The following is an 11,787-nucleotide window of genomic DNA, read 5'->3' on the forward strand; positions in this document are numbered from 1 at the left end:
AAATGCAGAGAAGTTCCTTGGGTGACTCCCCTGATATCATTGTGTAACCTTTGCTGAGGGCAAAATATTGAAGTGTTGTTTAGCAAAGGCAGTTCTAAAGAGGAATTTAAGTGACTGCAATGCCTTAATTCAAAGGCACACACAGAAATCATTCTGGAATTTCAGGTTAAGCTGCTTTCAAGTCTGTCCACTCTTCCTGATCCCTACTGCCCAGGCCCCAAGCCAGCCCCTCCTTATCACTTTCTAGCCTTTCACCGGAGTCTCCTCAAGGACCTTCTAACCCTGTCCCCTTCTCTGAACTGTCACCACAAGGACCGTCCTAAAACTCAGATCTGAGCATGGCCCATCTTCTTCAAAACCCTGCCACGATTCCACTAGAACATAAGAACGACCACCTCATCCGCTTGGTTCATCCCTAACACCCCAGGGTCTGGCACATGACAGGGCTCCAAAATGTTTACCACCACATAAAGGCATCGTTCAAAAATAAAAACATGAAACCAAAGTACAAGGCTCCAGGTCACTTCTGCCAGCGTTCTGGTCCCCAGACTCTGCGCCCACTTGCCTTTCTCTGTGTCTTTTCTCTTACTGGAGCTCCATCAGTGAACGTCAAAGCCAAACGCCATCTCTGCTGTGACATTTTCCTTCTTATCCCCAGAGGGCAGGAATCTTTGCTCGTCAAGATCTCCATGGCATCCAGCCCAGCAGGTAAAAAGACACGAGTTCCTTACCAACAACACAGAAACAGACTGACAGATATAAAGGACAGACTTGTGATTGTCGGGGTTGGGGGGGAGAGGGATAGCGTGGGAGTTTGGGATTAGTGGCTGCAAACTATTATATATAAAAGGGATAAGCATGGTAATGTATATAATTCAAGGCTACTCTCTTAATTTGCCCAACCTTTCCTTCCCCTGCTGTGTCTACAAGTTCCTTCTCTACATCTGTGTCTCTGTTCCTGCCCTGCAAATAGGTTCATCCATACCATTTCCCTAGATTCAGTATATATACAGAAACCAACATAACACTGTAAAGCAATTATCCTCCGATTAAAAATAAAAATGAAAGAAAATGCATGAACAACAAGGTCCTCCTGTATCACACAGGGAACTAGACCCAATATCATATGCTAAGCCATGATAGAAAAGAATATGAAAAGCTGTATATGTCCATGTAACTGAATCTCTTTGCTGGACAGCAGAAACTAACACAACGTCGTAAATTAACTACACATTAATAATATAATTTTAAAAAAAGACATGAGTTTCGAGGTTAGGAAGCTCAGTGTTAAAGGACTCAAGGAGGTTGTTTAAGGGGTCTGAGCCTCATTTTCTACATCTAGAAAGTGGCAGTGATGTAGGGAACCACATCACCAGGCACGAATGCAGAACAAACGAGATTGCTTGTCAAGTGACAAAGAACGATCTTCACGTTGGCTCCTCCAGCTTGTTCCCCTCTCGCCCACAGGCTGCTCTGGAGCACGTGGTCCAGACTCACTCTGCATCCACCAGGGTACCTGGCAGGGGCCCTGGCCCAGAGAATCTAGGTGCCAGCAGATTTCAATGAGGGGGATACGACACGTGCACAGAATTTATGGCAGGCGTCCTGGGTCTCGAGCCCCAATTCTCTGGGCAACAGTCATAAACATCCAGCATAACTCCCAACCCTTCAAATCTCTTTGGTTCTACGGTTCTAAGTATAGACATAGCCTTCTGATTTTAAATAGGAATTAGGGGGAGCTGAAGACCAGGGATGATAGCCTTTCAAGATAGCCAGGCACAACTGCAGAGTTTAGGCAGGGCACGCAACACGGAGGGAGGAATCTGCCTGAGAAATCTCTGAGTGACTCCCGAGCTGGGGAGAGCGCGGTCTGAGCATGTGCTCTGCTGGAAACTGGCTCCGCCTGGGCAAGAAAGATGATTAGCAATAAATGGAGAGCACCTCAGGGGACCCTCCCACAGACAGTCTGTCACCCAGCGTTTTTACCATTCCATTTCAAAGTTTAATTAGATAATCACTTTCCAATGCTTAGATGCAATTAACCCCTTTGGAGCAGCCCTGGGATGCAGTCAACTTTCACAGGCCACAGAAGCTGAAATGCCCACGACGGTCTTTAGTATCACAGATTTGAGAAAAACATTTCTCCAAGAGAAAAATAACTGACAAATATTTGTGGGCTCTCAGAAGAGAGTCTCTTTCCTACATGTCAGAAGAGAACAATTTCACATCCAAGAGTTCAGCCTTCCCCACCACCACGCGACTCCGTAAACAGAAAGAAGACTCCTTGGCTGGAGCCGTCTCCACTTGCCTGATGAGAGAAAGAAAAGGACTTGCAACCTCCCCTTCAACGTGGGTATCTGGTGAGCTGCAAAGTCTCACGCCCTCTCCCGCACGCTCGCTGGCTGCTGTACTGGTCCCATTTCAGTTAAATCTGTAGGAGATGATAGACCCCCTCTGGTCCTCTCTGACGCTCCAACCTAAGATGACAAAGAACCAAAGAAAATTCAAAATGTCGCTGGACTTCTGGAAGCAATTTGTTTAAGTGCATGACTTTTCAAAGCATTCTGATATCTTACTTGACCCTTACAAGATGTCCAGGAAATGGACAGGAAAGAGACTGTTATGTACATGTAACATGGGTGGGGGAAGAGCATGCTTAGTGTCACATGACTGAGGAAAAAACCAGGGCAGAACTTGAACCCAGGGCTGCCCCAGATATGGGCTCTCAGCTCCAAGTTCTTTCCACTAAGCCTTTAAAAAGCTTTATCCAACAAGTACTTATCAAGCACCTACTATGTGCTAGGCCCTGGAGATTCCGCACCAAACCAAACAAGAACTACCTTCACTCGAGGAACCTGAAATCTAAGGGAGGAGGCAAACACACACAAGAAACATGAGAACCCGCTGAGAGATGTAAGCCCTGGAATCCACTGGATCCCAGACGACGGGCCCAATCTGACCCCTGGGAGCCAGTGGGAAATTAGCTCAGTGGAGCCAGGACGAGGGCAAGACAAGGGAGGTGCCCAGAGAGCAAAAGGAGACACGGGCTTCCCTGGTGGTCCAGTGGTTAGGAATCCATCTGCCAACGCAAGGGACACAGGTTCGATCCCTGGTCCAAGAAGGTTCCACATGCCACAGGCCAACTAAGCCTGTGCGCCACAGAGACTGTAGCCTACGTGGCCTAGAGCCGGTGTCCACAAGAGAAGCCACCACACTGAGAAGCTCTTGCACCATGCCAGGAGAGTAGCCCCTGCTTGCCACAACTAGAGAAGAAAGCCCACACAGCAACAAAGACCCAGCACAGCTGAAAATAAATAAACAAATAATAGTTTAAAAAGGAGATACCTGCTCTCAGGGGTGTGCAAGTCATGGCTGTTACACAAAGGTATGATGGTAAATATTTAACAACCAATTCTGTGGAGAAAAGGGACTTGATCTGCCTATTTCCATGGGGTAGAGACTCTCATGACAACCGAGTCAAGATCCCAGTGGGAAGTCGCTGCAGAGTTATGAAGAGAGGTACACGTGTGCTCTTGGGAGCTGGTGCGGGCTGGTCCAAGCTGGCTCCGACACACCCCTGAGGTGGCATCTAGACCGAGGCCTGAAAAGCTGATGATGTTTGGACATAAAGGATGGATCTGAGTTTGGGGGAGGCCAGAGGCAGAACTGAGGACAGGTTTTTATAGGGCTGCGCCATCCGATACTGCAGTCATCCGCCATATGTGGCTATCTGATTTAAATTTAAATTAATTAAAATGAAATGAAATGAAAAATTCAGTTGCTCAGGGGCACTAGACACGTTTTAAGTGCTCAGTAGTCACAGGTGGCCAGTGGCTACCATATCAGACAGCACTGATTATACACCGTTTCCAGCATCGTAGAATGTTCTACTGGGCAGAGCTGTCGGGTAGGAGGAGAGAGATCATGAATTTCTGGCAAGAGAGGAAAAATTCTGAAATGGGAAGTGAAAGGTCATCTAAAATAAACTTTCTCAGCCTCCCAGTTTTATCCAGGGTCAGCCTTGAATGAAGGATGGAAAGAAAGATGAGAAAGAAAGAAAGAGAGAAAAGAGGAGAGAGAAAGAAGGAAAGGAAAGAGAAAGAGAGAAAAGGAGAGAAAGAAAGATAAACAGGTGTCAAGTGTCCTGTCTGTGATGAGACTCCTGGCTAAGTTTTCCTGACTAAATGTCACGAAATTTACAGCCCTGGGTTACAAAGCAGAGGCTGTGCTTGTACAGCAGTTTGGACCATTTCCAGGACAGCGTACCACTCAGCACGCTTTAGGAATCAGCTACATTGCTGTCTGTGGTACATGGAGCCCAGAGCTAGTGCTACAGCTGAGGGAATGCCCACGTGCAGATCTCAAAGAGAGTTTTGAATTAAAACGGCAACCAGAAGTAGCTTTCTCTCCAAAGCCGGTGTTCTCTGCATATTCCTCACTGAGGCATCAGCATACAGGAAGCTGGTGAGGGCCACAAAAGATGTAAGCTGCGGACCCAGAGGTCGGGTCAGGGTGAAGGAACCAGCCTACATTTAATGGCAAAGGTGGCAGGAAACTTTAGGAGTAGCCCCGCACTGCCCAGGTCAGGGACTGGATGCAGGATTCCAACCCAAGTCCATTCTCCTCCAGAAGCCAGGCATTGTCTCTTATGCCCACATCATCTTAGGATCTGAGCACTCCATCACTTCTGTTCACAGCCCCAGTTCATCCTGGAACCTGGTTTCCTTCTGTTTATCCACAGTAACCTTTCTTCTCCAAGCCCTTGTCACTTTCACAACCACTTTTAAAAAGGAAAAAGAAAAGCAACTGTTTTATTCTACTCTAAAGGAAAATTCATGCTCCTTCCAAAAAATAAGAAGTCAAAAGAGGGCTAGAAGAATAAGGGGGGGAAAACCACCCCTAGTTCCCCCGTGCAGAAATACACACTGTGATGGTGTTTTCTGTGTGTGACTTTCATTTTGTTGAGTGTCACTGTGATCACACCATGGGCTCAGCTTTGAATCCTGATTTTGTCCCGTCTTTGTGCGCTTACAAACATGAGTCTCCATGCCAGCGTCAATTTAAGGCGGTGGGTAGACCAGAGTTTACTTAAACAGTCCACTTCTACTGGACATTTCAGCTATTTCCAATTTTTGTTTCTTAAATGGCAGCTTGATTTCCATCTCTGGGCATTAAGCTCTTTCCTCATTTCAGATTACTTCTCTGGGCTTGATTCCCAGAAGTGGAATTACGGGGTCAAAAGGTATGAGCATTTCAAAGGTTCTTGATACGGATTGCCAAATTTCTTTCCAAAAGGGTTGTATCCGTTTATACTCCCCAAAGCTCTGCATGCATTCCACCTTCTCTCCTGTCTCACCAGCCTGGAGTTTGGTTGTACTAATCTTTGCTCACTTTATAGGCTAATGTACTAATCCATTGTTTTGATCTGAATTCCTTTTATTATTTGGGTGCTTGATCCTTTTCTCAAATCCCAACAGCCTTTGAAAAGTTTCACGGCGAATGAAACTGGACCCATCTTTAAAAGTGGTGTGCCTGGATCAGAGGCTGTCAAATCTCCGGGCAGGAGCCCTCCTATTTCCAAGAAGCTGAGAGTCTGCAGAGGGTCATCTCCCTGCCCTCCCTCCCGCCCCCACTACCTTCCAACCACATTTCCATCCTCACTAAATACCACTCCTCAGATGCAAATAGTGGATTCTAAAGAATTCCTACACACTGTGTTTTTATAGCAAAAAAACAAAACACACAAAAACAAACCACAAACAGCCAGGCCAGGCTGGGCTGCAGGAGGTGCGTGCCTGTGACCCCAGAAGACCAGCGGCTCATCTTCCAAGGTCCGGAACGCAACTGATTGGAATGCAGGGGGTGAGGAGGAAGTCGGCTTGCATTAGAGATGATTAAACTAGAGGCCGGTGATTTATCTGTGAAATTCCCGGGGGAGCAGGAGATACACGGGATGGGGGGCAGAGGGGGAGGTGGGCAGAAAGAGGGAAAGGGTCAGAAATATAAAGTTGGATGACTGATAACAGAGAGAGAAGAAACAGCAGAAATGGAGGGAAAGGACGCAAGGAAAGAAACTGAGAAAACTGTAGGGGGAAAAGAGGCAGACGGGAGAGATGGCAAGACAGAAATTGGGACAACGTGGATGAGGATGTGCTGCTCTCAAATAAATGAACAGGGAGAAAAAAAGAGAATCAGGGGCGCGCAGAGACTGAAGAGCCCCGAGAGATGGACATGGGGAGGGCAGACACCGAGAAGCGGGTCGCGCTGAGCCTGCCGCGCTCGCTGGAGGAAATCTGGCCCCACGCGCACTGAGATCGCCGCGGGGTCCAGACGAACGCAGGTGGCGGCATTAAACCAAAGTGGGCGGCCGGCCGGGCCTGGGGCCTACTAGCCCAGGACCCAGGGAATATCTAATGTGGGGCAACACGAGCGAGAGGCCCCAGACAGGGAAGGGGCTCCCCAGAGTTTGCGGCAGAATCGCGCATCCCCAGCGCCCGGCTCGTAGGGGACTCCCGCAAACGCGTGCGCCTGGGCACCCCTGGAACCCCCAGCATCCTCCCGGGTGCCTGATGCTGCCCGCGGCTCCCACCGGGCCAGCCCGTGGCGATCCCGGATATCGACGCTAGAGGGCGCGCAAGGGTCGCTACGCCGCGCCGGCAAAGCGAGGAGCGGCCCCCGGACGCGCACAGCAAGGGGGCCTGCAAGGTGCGGGGTGCCCGCCGGTAGTGGGGTGCGCGCAGGACGCCAGGGGCGCTGGCCCGCCTGTGGCCGGGCGGAGGGATGTTGCGCGCTTCGATGGATTGAGGGAGAGGGTGCACCTGAATTGACTCTCTGCAGGGCGGAGACAAGCCCGTGTGAAATTAACTGACAAGCAGGAAAAAGGACAGAGCGTGAGATGCCGCTTAACCCAGAGGCCCCTCCAACTCTGGGTTCCTCGCTGAATCCCCAAAACTGCTTAGGAGAAGTAGTCTGATCCCACGAGCACGCACCAACTCCACATAAGACACACACACACACCACACACACACACACACATCCTTCAGAATGGGGGGGAAACGGGTTGGTGGGAGAATGAACTTTAAAAGGCTTTTAAAGCAAAAAAGAAAACGAGGGTTGCACGAGGCTGAGGTACTTGAAATGATTTTTGTGTTGCAAATTGCTATGCTTTTACTGAGGCGCTGATGAAAATAAATGAAGCTCCTCTCTCTCTCCTTTTTGCTAATAAATGAAATGAAAAAAGCACCATTATTATGCCACCTGCTTCTAATTCCTAATTGTGGTAACTTAATTCTCAGATTGTTGTTAGCTGCTTAATATCGCGGGCGCAGAAGCACACACACACATTAAAAAAAAAAAAAAAGTACGGAGGGCCGTGTGGGTCTATTTTGGCTGGTGCGGTGTAAGGTGTACGGACTTCTGTTTTCATTTGGTTTGGTGGCTGTTCCTATCAAGTCCTGTGCCGGTTGGAGGGGAGAAGTCTTTATTCTCTTTCAGCGTCCATCTGAGACTTCAGAGGGAATAAAAGGGCTTCTAAGATGCTCTAAACCTAAAAAGTTCATGATAAGTGACTGCTGATGAGACCCACATTTTTTCCCCACTGAAATAGAATGGTGCTTATTTCCTATAAAAGACAAAGCATTAGTGTTTGTAAGCTGGTTTCAAAGTGCCTTCTGTGAACCTCCAAACCTCTCAGTCCCCAGCCTGGGGTTTGTAGCTGCTTCACGGGATTGAAATCCTTTCTATCCTTAGAGTGAAGGTGGGGGCCTGATTTAAAATTTCTTCCTTGAAAACAGAAATTACCAGATCCAAATTACAATTTTGCCAAAGTCAGGAGCTGTATTTAGCATATTATCTAATTTTCCATTAAGACTAAGTCTTTTTGTTTGTTTCTAAATGGCTGCTCTTATTGTTGGAAAGTTGTGGAGCATAGGATATATTGGGAAGGCGTTAAGAGGGCCCCAAAGAAGTACAAATTTGGGAGAAAAACCAATGTATTCCTTTGGTACAATTATGAAGAGAGAAGATTTTCTTGTACATACATATATCTCCTCTAGCTTTATGCAAACACCCAGCTAAATGCATAAGAATAATAACAATTTAATCAAGAACAATTTGTCACTGTTGATACATCCGTCAGGAAGGCAGAATTGCTATTTGTGGAACCAAATGAAATTGACTTGATGCTTATTGCCACGGCCTCATGGTCTTTGATATTTTCACCTTAGCTGCCCTTGGTCTCTCATGGCTGGGAATAGAGAATAAGGTGGAAAATGTGAGCTCAACTGCACCCCGGCCCGTTTGGGGCCTGGTGAGGAAAGCAGTCAGACCCCTGATCCCGGTTCAAACTACCCTCAAAGTGCTGCAGCGGCACACGGCAATGTCCCTGTTGATGGTGAAATCCCGAGCCAGCAGGTGAGAACGAGGTCCAGCTCTCACCAGAAGGGCGCCCGGCACAAAGAGACAGCAAGATGCCACCTCGTCCGGAACAGGAACCAAGTTCACGAAGGAGAGAATGCAGAATGGCGAAGCGAAATCACAAGAAAACACTTGTGAATGAAATAGCAAGCTCTCAATGGAACCGGAGCAGCAGGTGCTGTTTAAACAACCAAAATAAGGTTGCCAGCAACAGATCCGACGTTTGCTGGGTTCTCTCCTGTGCCGCGTGGCATTAGAAAGTGAGTATGTAAAAATATAAGCCCACATCTGCAGGCAGAGAGCTAGGCTGATGCAGAAGGGATGTCGCGAATGAACCCCCAGTTCAGGAAAACGTGCAGAAGGTTTGCTCTTTAAATCCTCCATAAGAGAAAGTGGAAAATGTGAGAGTCTGGGTTGTAGTGAGAAGCAGAGATGAAACACTGAATGTTAATGTATATCATGATCAACCTACAGCGTCTTATTTACATCTTGAGCTATTTGTTGCTGATTCTCCATGCAACTGTTTTGTACTAGAATTCTCAAAGCTGAACCAGAAGCATTTAAATGACCCTGCATGTTTGTTATGCGTCTTCTAGAAGGTGCGGGCACACACACACGCACACACATACAGCCAGTCCCATGTCTATGCACACAGGCAGAATGCACACCCCACTCCACTTATCTGTACAAATCTCTGTCATCCATATTCCCAAACACAGGAGAATCTATGTATTTATTTCTCTCTTGAAGTCGACTATGAAACACAAGTCAACACTCTTAAATGTCATCTTTTAATACCTCATATAAAAGGCAAACTTTTCCTAACATGCTTTCCTCCGATCCTATTTAATGAACTCCCCCGAATCCTGCCTGTGCCCAGTTTCATCTGTTAGAGCTCGGGCACAATATTTAAAAAAAATTTTTTTTCTGGTATTAAAAAATGGAAAGAAAAAAGCAGGGGAAATATTTTGAAAGTCAATTAAAATTTTGTGTACGTTTTCATTTTTTAATGATAAATTAAGTTACTAATTTTGTCCGTGCTCTTTGTAGACACTGCAGGTTTAATTGCTAATTGTTAACTGCGAATGAATACATTTGCATATTAATTAGCTCCCAATTTACATTTTTAATTTGCTTCCTTCAAAAGGTGCAAGATAAAAGGTCGTGTTATTTTAAATAATTTATGCTTTATTGCATGAAATACGCTAATATGAAATGTGCCTACTAATTTTAACCCCTTTTCTAAGAAGGAAAATGAGTGCTATTAAAAGGAAGAAGGCAAGGCTGGTGGTGTTTTGAAAAACAACATTATGCCTTGTTTCTCAGCGGCTGAGCCTCCTTTCTCCTGCAGCCTTGTTGGGCAGAAAAATGAATGTATTCTTTCCTTTACCATCAGTTTAAAAAGTGATAATGTATTTGAAGAACAAAACAGCTGCAGTGGAGGGTGTGTGTGCTGGGGGGAGGCGGTGATCTGTGCTTTATCCAAGGAAGGACTCACAAAATGGGTTTTGTTTTCTAGTAAACATTGCCAGCGATCGGAAGCTCCGAACAGCGGAGAAGCACTAAACACAAGCCACTTCTTCCCCCACCCCCCCGAAAGTCTCGCTGACACTCACTTCTGCCTCGGTTTCGGAATCCAAGTTGCTCATGCTGGCTTCTTGAAAAACCTTGAGCTCGTTTCAACAGGAGAGAGTTCGTTCTTTTCCAAGAGCTGACCAAAGAGGTTCTCAAATTGCAGCGTTCACTCCTCACCTCTTTCTTGTCAGTCAGCTGCACTGTAAGAAAATCAAACCCAGTTGTTAAAGGCAGTGATACTAATATGTTGTGGCTGAGACCAGGAAAATAATGCTCCATTTAGAAAGGGGTGGTGGTAGTGGTGTATGGATTGGTATATTTTGACCAGGTTTGATCGAAATACCTCCTTTTATTTTATTTCTCTTTTCTTTTGTGGGATGTCGTTTGGAGCCATACCCATTAAAACGGGGCTCCTAGTTCATAGAGTTTCGGTCATCATCTTTCTGGACAAGCAGTCATTTGAAAAATTTGAAAACAGGATTTGGGAGGCAGAAAATCAGATTTTAGAGAAGATAGCAATGATCTGGAGGAAACGGAAACCTGTCAGTTCGCTCCCTGAGTTGCTGCTGCATCTCAGCCCTCTCTGTTAGGTTTGATTTTCGCAGATGGAGCCCAAGCCACAGGCTGGTGGTGAGAACCACCTGGGTGAGGACCCCCAAGCTTGCACTCGCCAGGGTTAACATATGGAGCTGCACAGGCACCAAGAAAGGAGGAAGGAGGGAGGCGTGTGCAGAGAGCTCAGCTCTGCAGGACTCTGCGGGACCAAGGGCAGAAGTAACAGAGCAGCTTTTCTGCTCAGCTCCAGAGCTCTGACCCAAAGCCTTCCCCATTCCCAACATCAAAACACACCCTCCTGGACCATGTGGAACAGCCTGGGTGGGAATTCAGTGTCGACCTGACTCGGTCCAAATGTTAAGGCACAAAACGGAGCTGGATATCCACCAGAGGGTCGGTCTCGTCAGGCAGTTACATTGCTGCATTGACAGGAACGCCCCTGGGTTCTTTCAGGAAGACACCCTGGCAGTTACGTATAGCCCCTGCCGAGGAGCCAGATATGTGGGCTCATCCCCCAAATTATTAGGATTTTCAGGCAGGAAGATTTCCTTCTGCTCGCATCAACATCAGCAGAGGGAAAGCTCACCACGCAACCTTGACTGTTTGCCCATCTGAGGGTGGATGGCTACAAGGAAAGGAGGCCCAGTTTAATTGTGTGTGACTACCACCTCGCCCAGACACAGAAAAGGTAGGAAGAGCAGCAGAAGTCACCGTGAAGTTGTTAGCTTACGGCCATCTCTGCCCAGTAGTGGAAGGGGGAACACAAGAGATGTGTGGGCCAGTCGTTTTTGTACAACCCCAGGGGGTAGGGGGGTGAGAACACCCTGAGGAATGCAGGTTTCACCTGCGTCGAGTGGTTGGGTGTTTTATTTAGCTGCGCACGGACGCTGTTGTAAATCCACACGCACAGACACGGTGATTGAAGACCAGCTTCCCGCAACAGCCTGCATAGAAGACTCACCGTGTTGCTATCTCCCTCGTGGAGGTTTCCCATATTTCAGATGCTTCAGCCCTCCCGTAAATCAGGGGTTAATTGTGATTTCTTTCAGACCAGTGGAAATAGGAAGCTGAGACTTCTGAAGAATCACTTGCAAGCGCAGTGGAACACAGAGGGAGGGGCAAACTTTATGAAATCCAACTTCCCTGTTTTTCCTGAGCCATGTGTGGTGCGTGTGTGTGTGTGTGTGTGCACGCGCGTGCACTCCTGCTTGTGTTTTTTAAAAAATGCATCAGGTACAAATG

The 11,787-nt window shown here is 47.2% G+C and overlaps 1 long non-coding RNA gene across 1 annotated transcript; it reads right to left on the reverse strand.

Moving 5' to 3' along the window:
* Positions 1–1,979: 1,979 nt before the first annotated feature.
* LOC147349028 (uncharacterized) lies at positions 1,980–10,194 on the reverse strand. Its single transcript, XR_015149427.1, has 2 exons — positions 10,032–10,194; positions 1,980–2,477 (listed from the first exon to the last, which is right to left on the reverse strand). It is a non-coding gene; the product is annotated as an uncharacterized LOC147349028 (long non-coding RNA).
* Between the last annotated feature and the right edge of the window lie 1,593 nt (positions 10,195–11,787).

The sequence above is a fragment of the Bos grunniens genome, chromosome 21 (genome assembly GCF_055505025.1).
Source record: "Bos grunniens cultivar Pamir isolate PY7600 chromosome 21, Bosgru_T2T1.0, whole genome shotgun sequence".
NCBI lineage: Eukaryota > Metazoa > Chordata > Mammalia > Artiodactyla > Bovidae > Bos > Bos grunniens.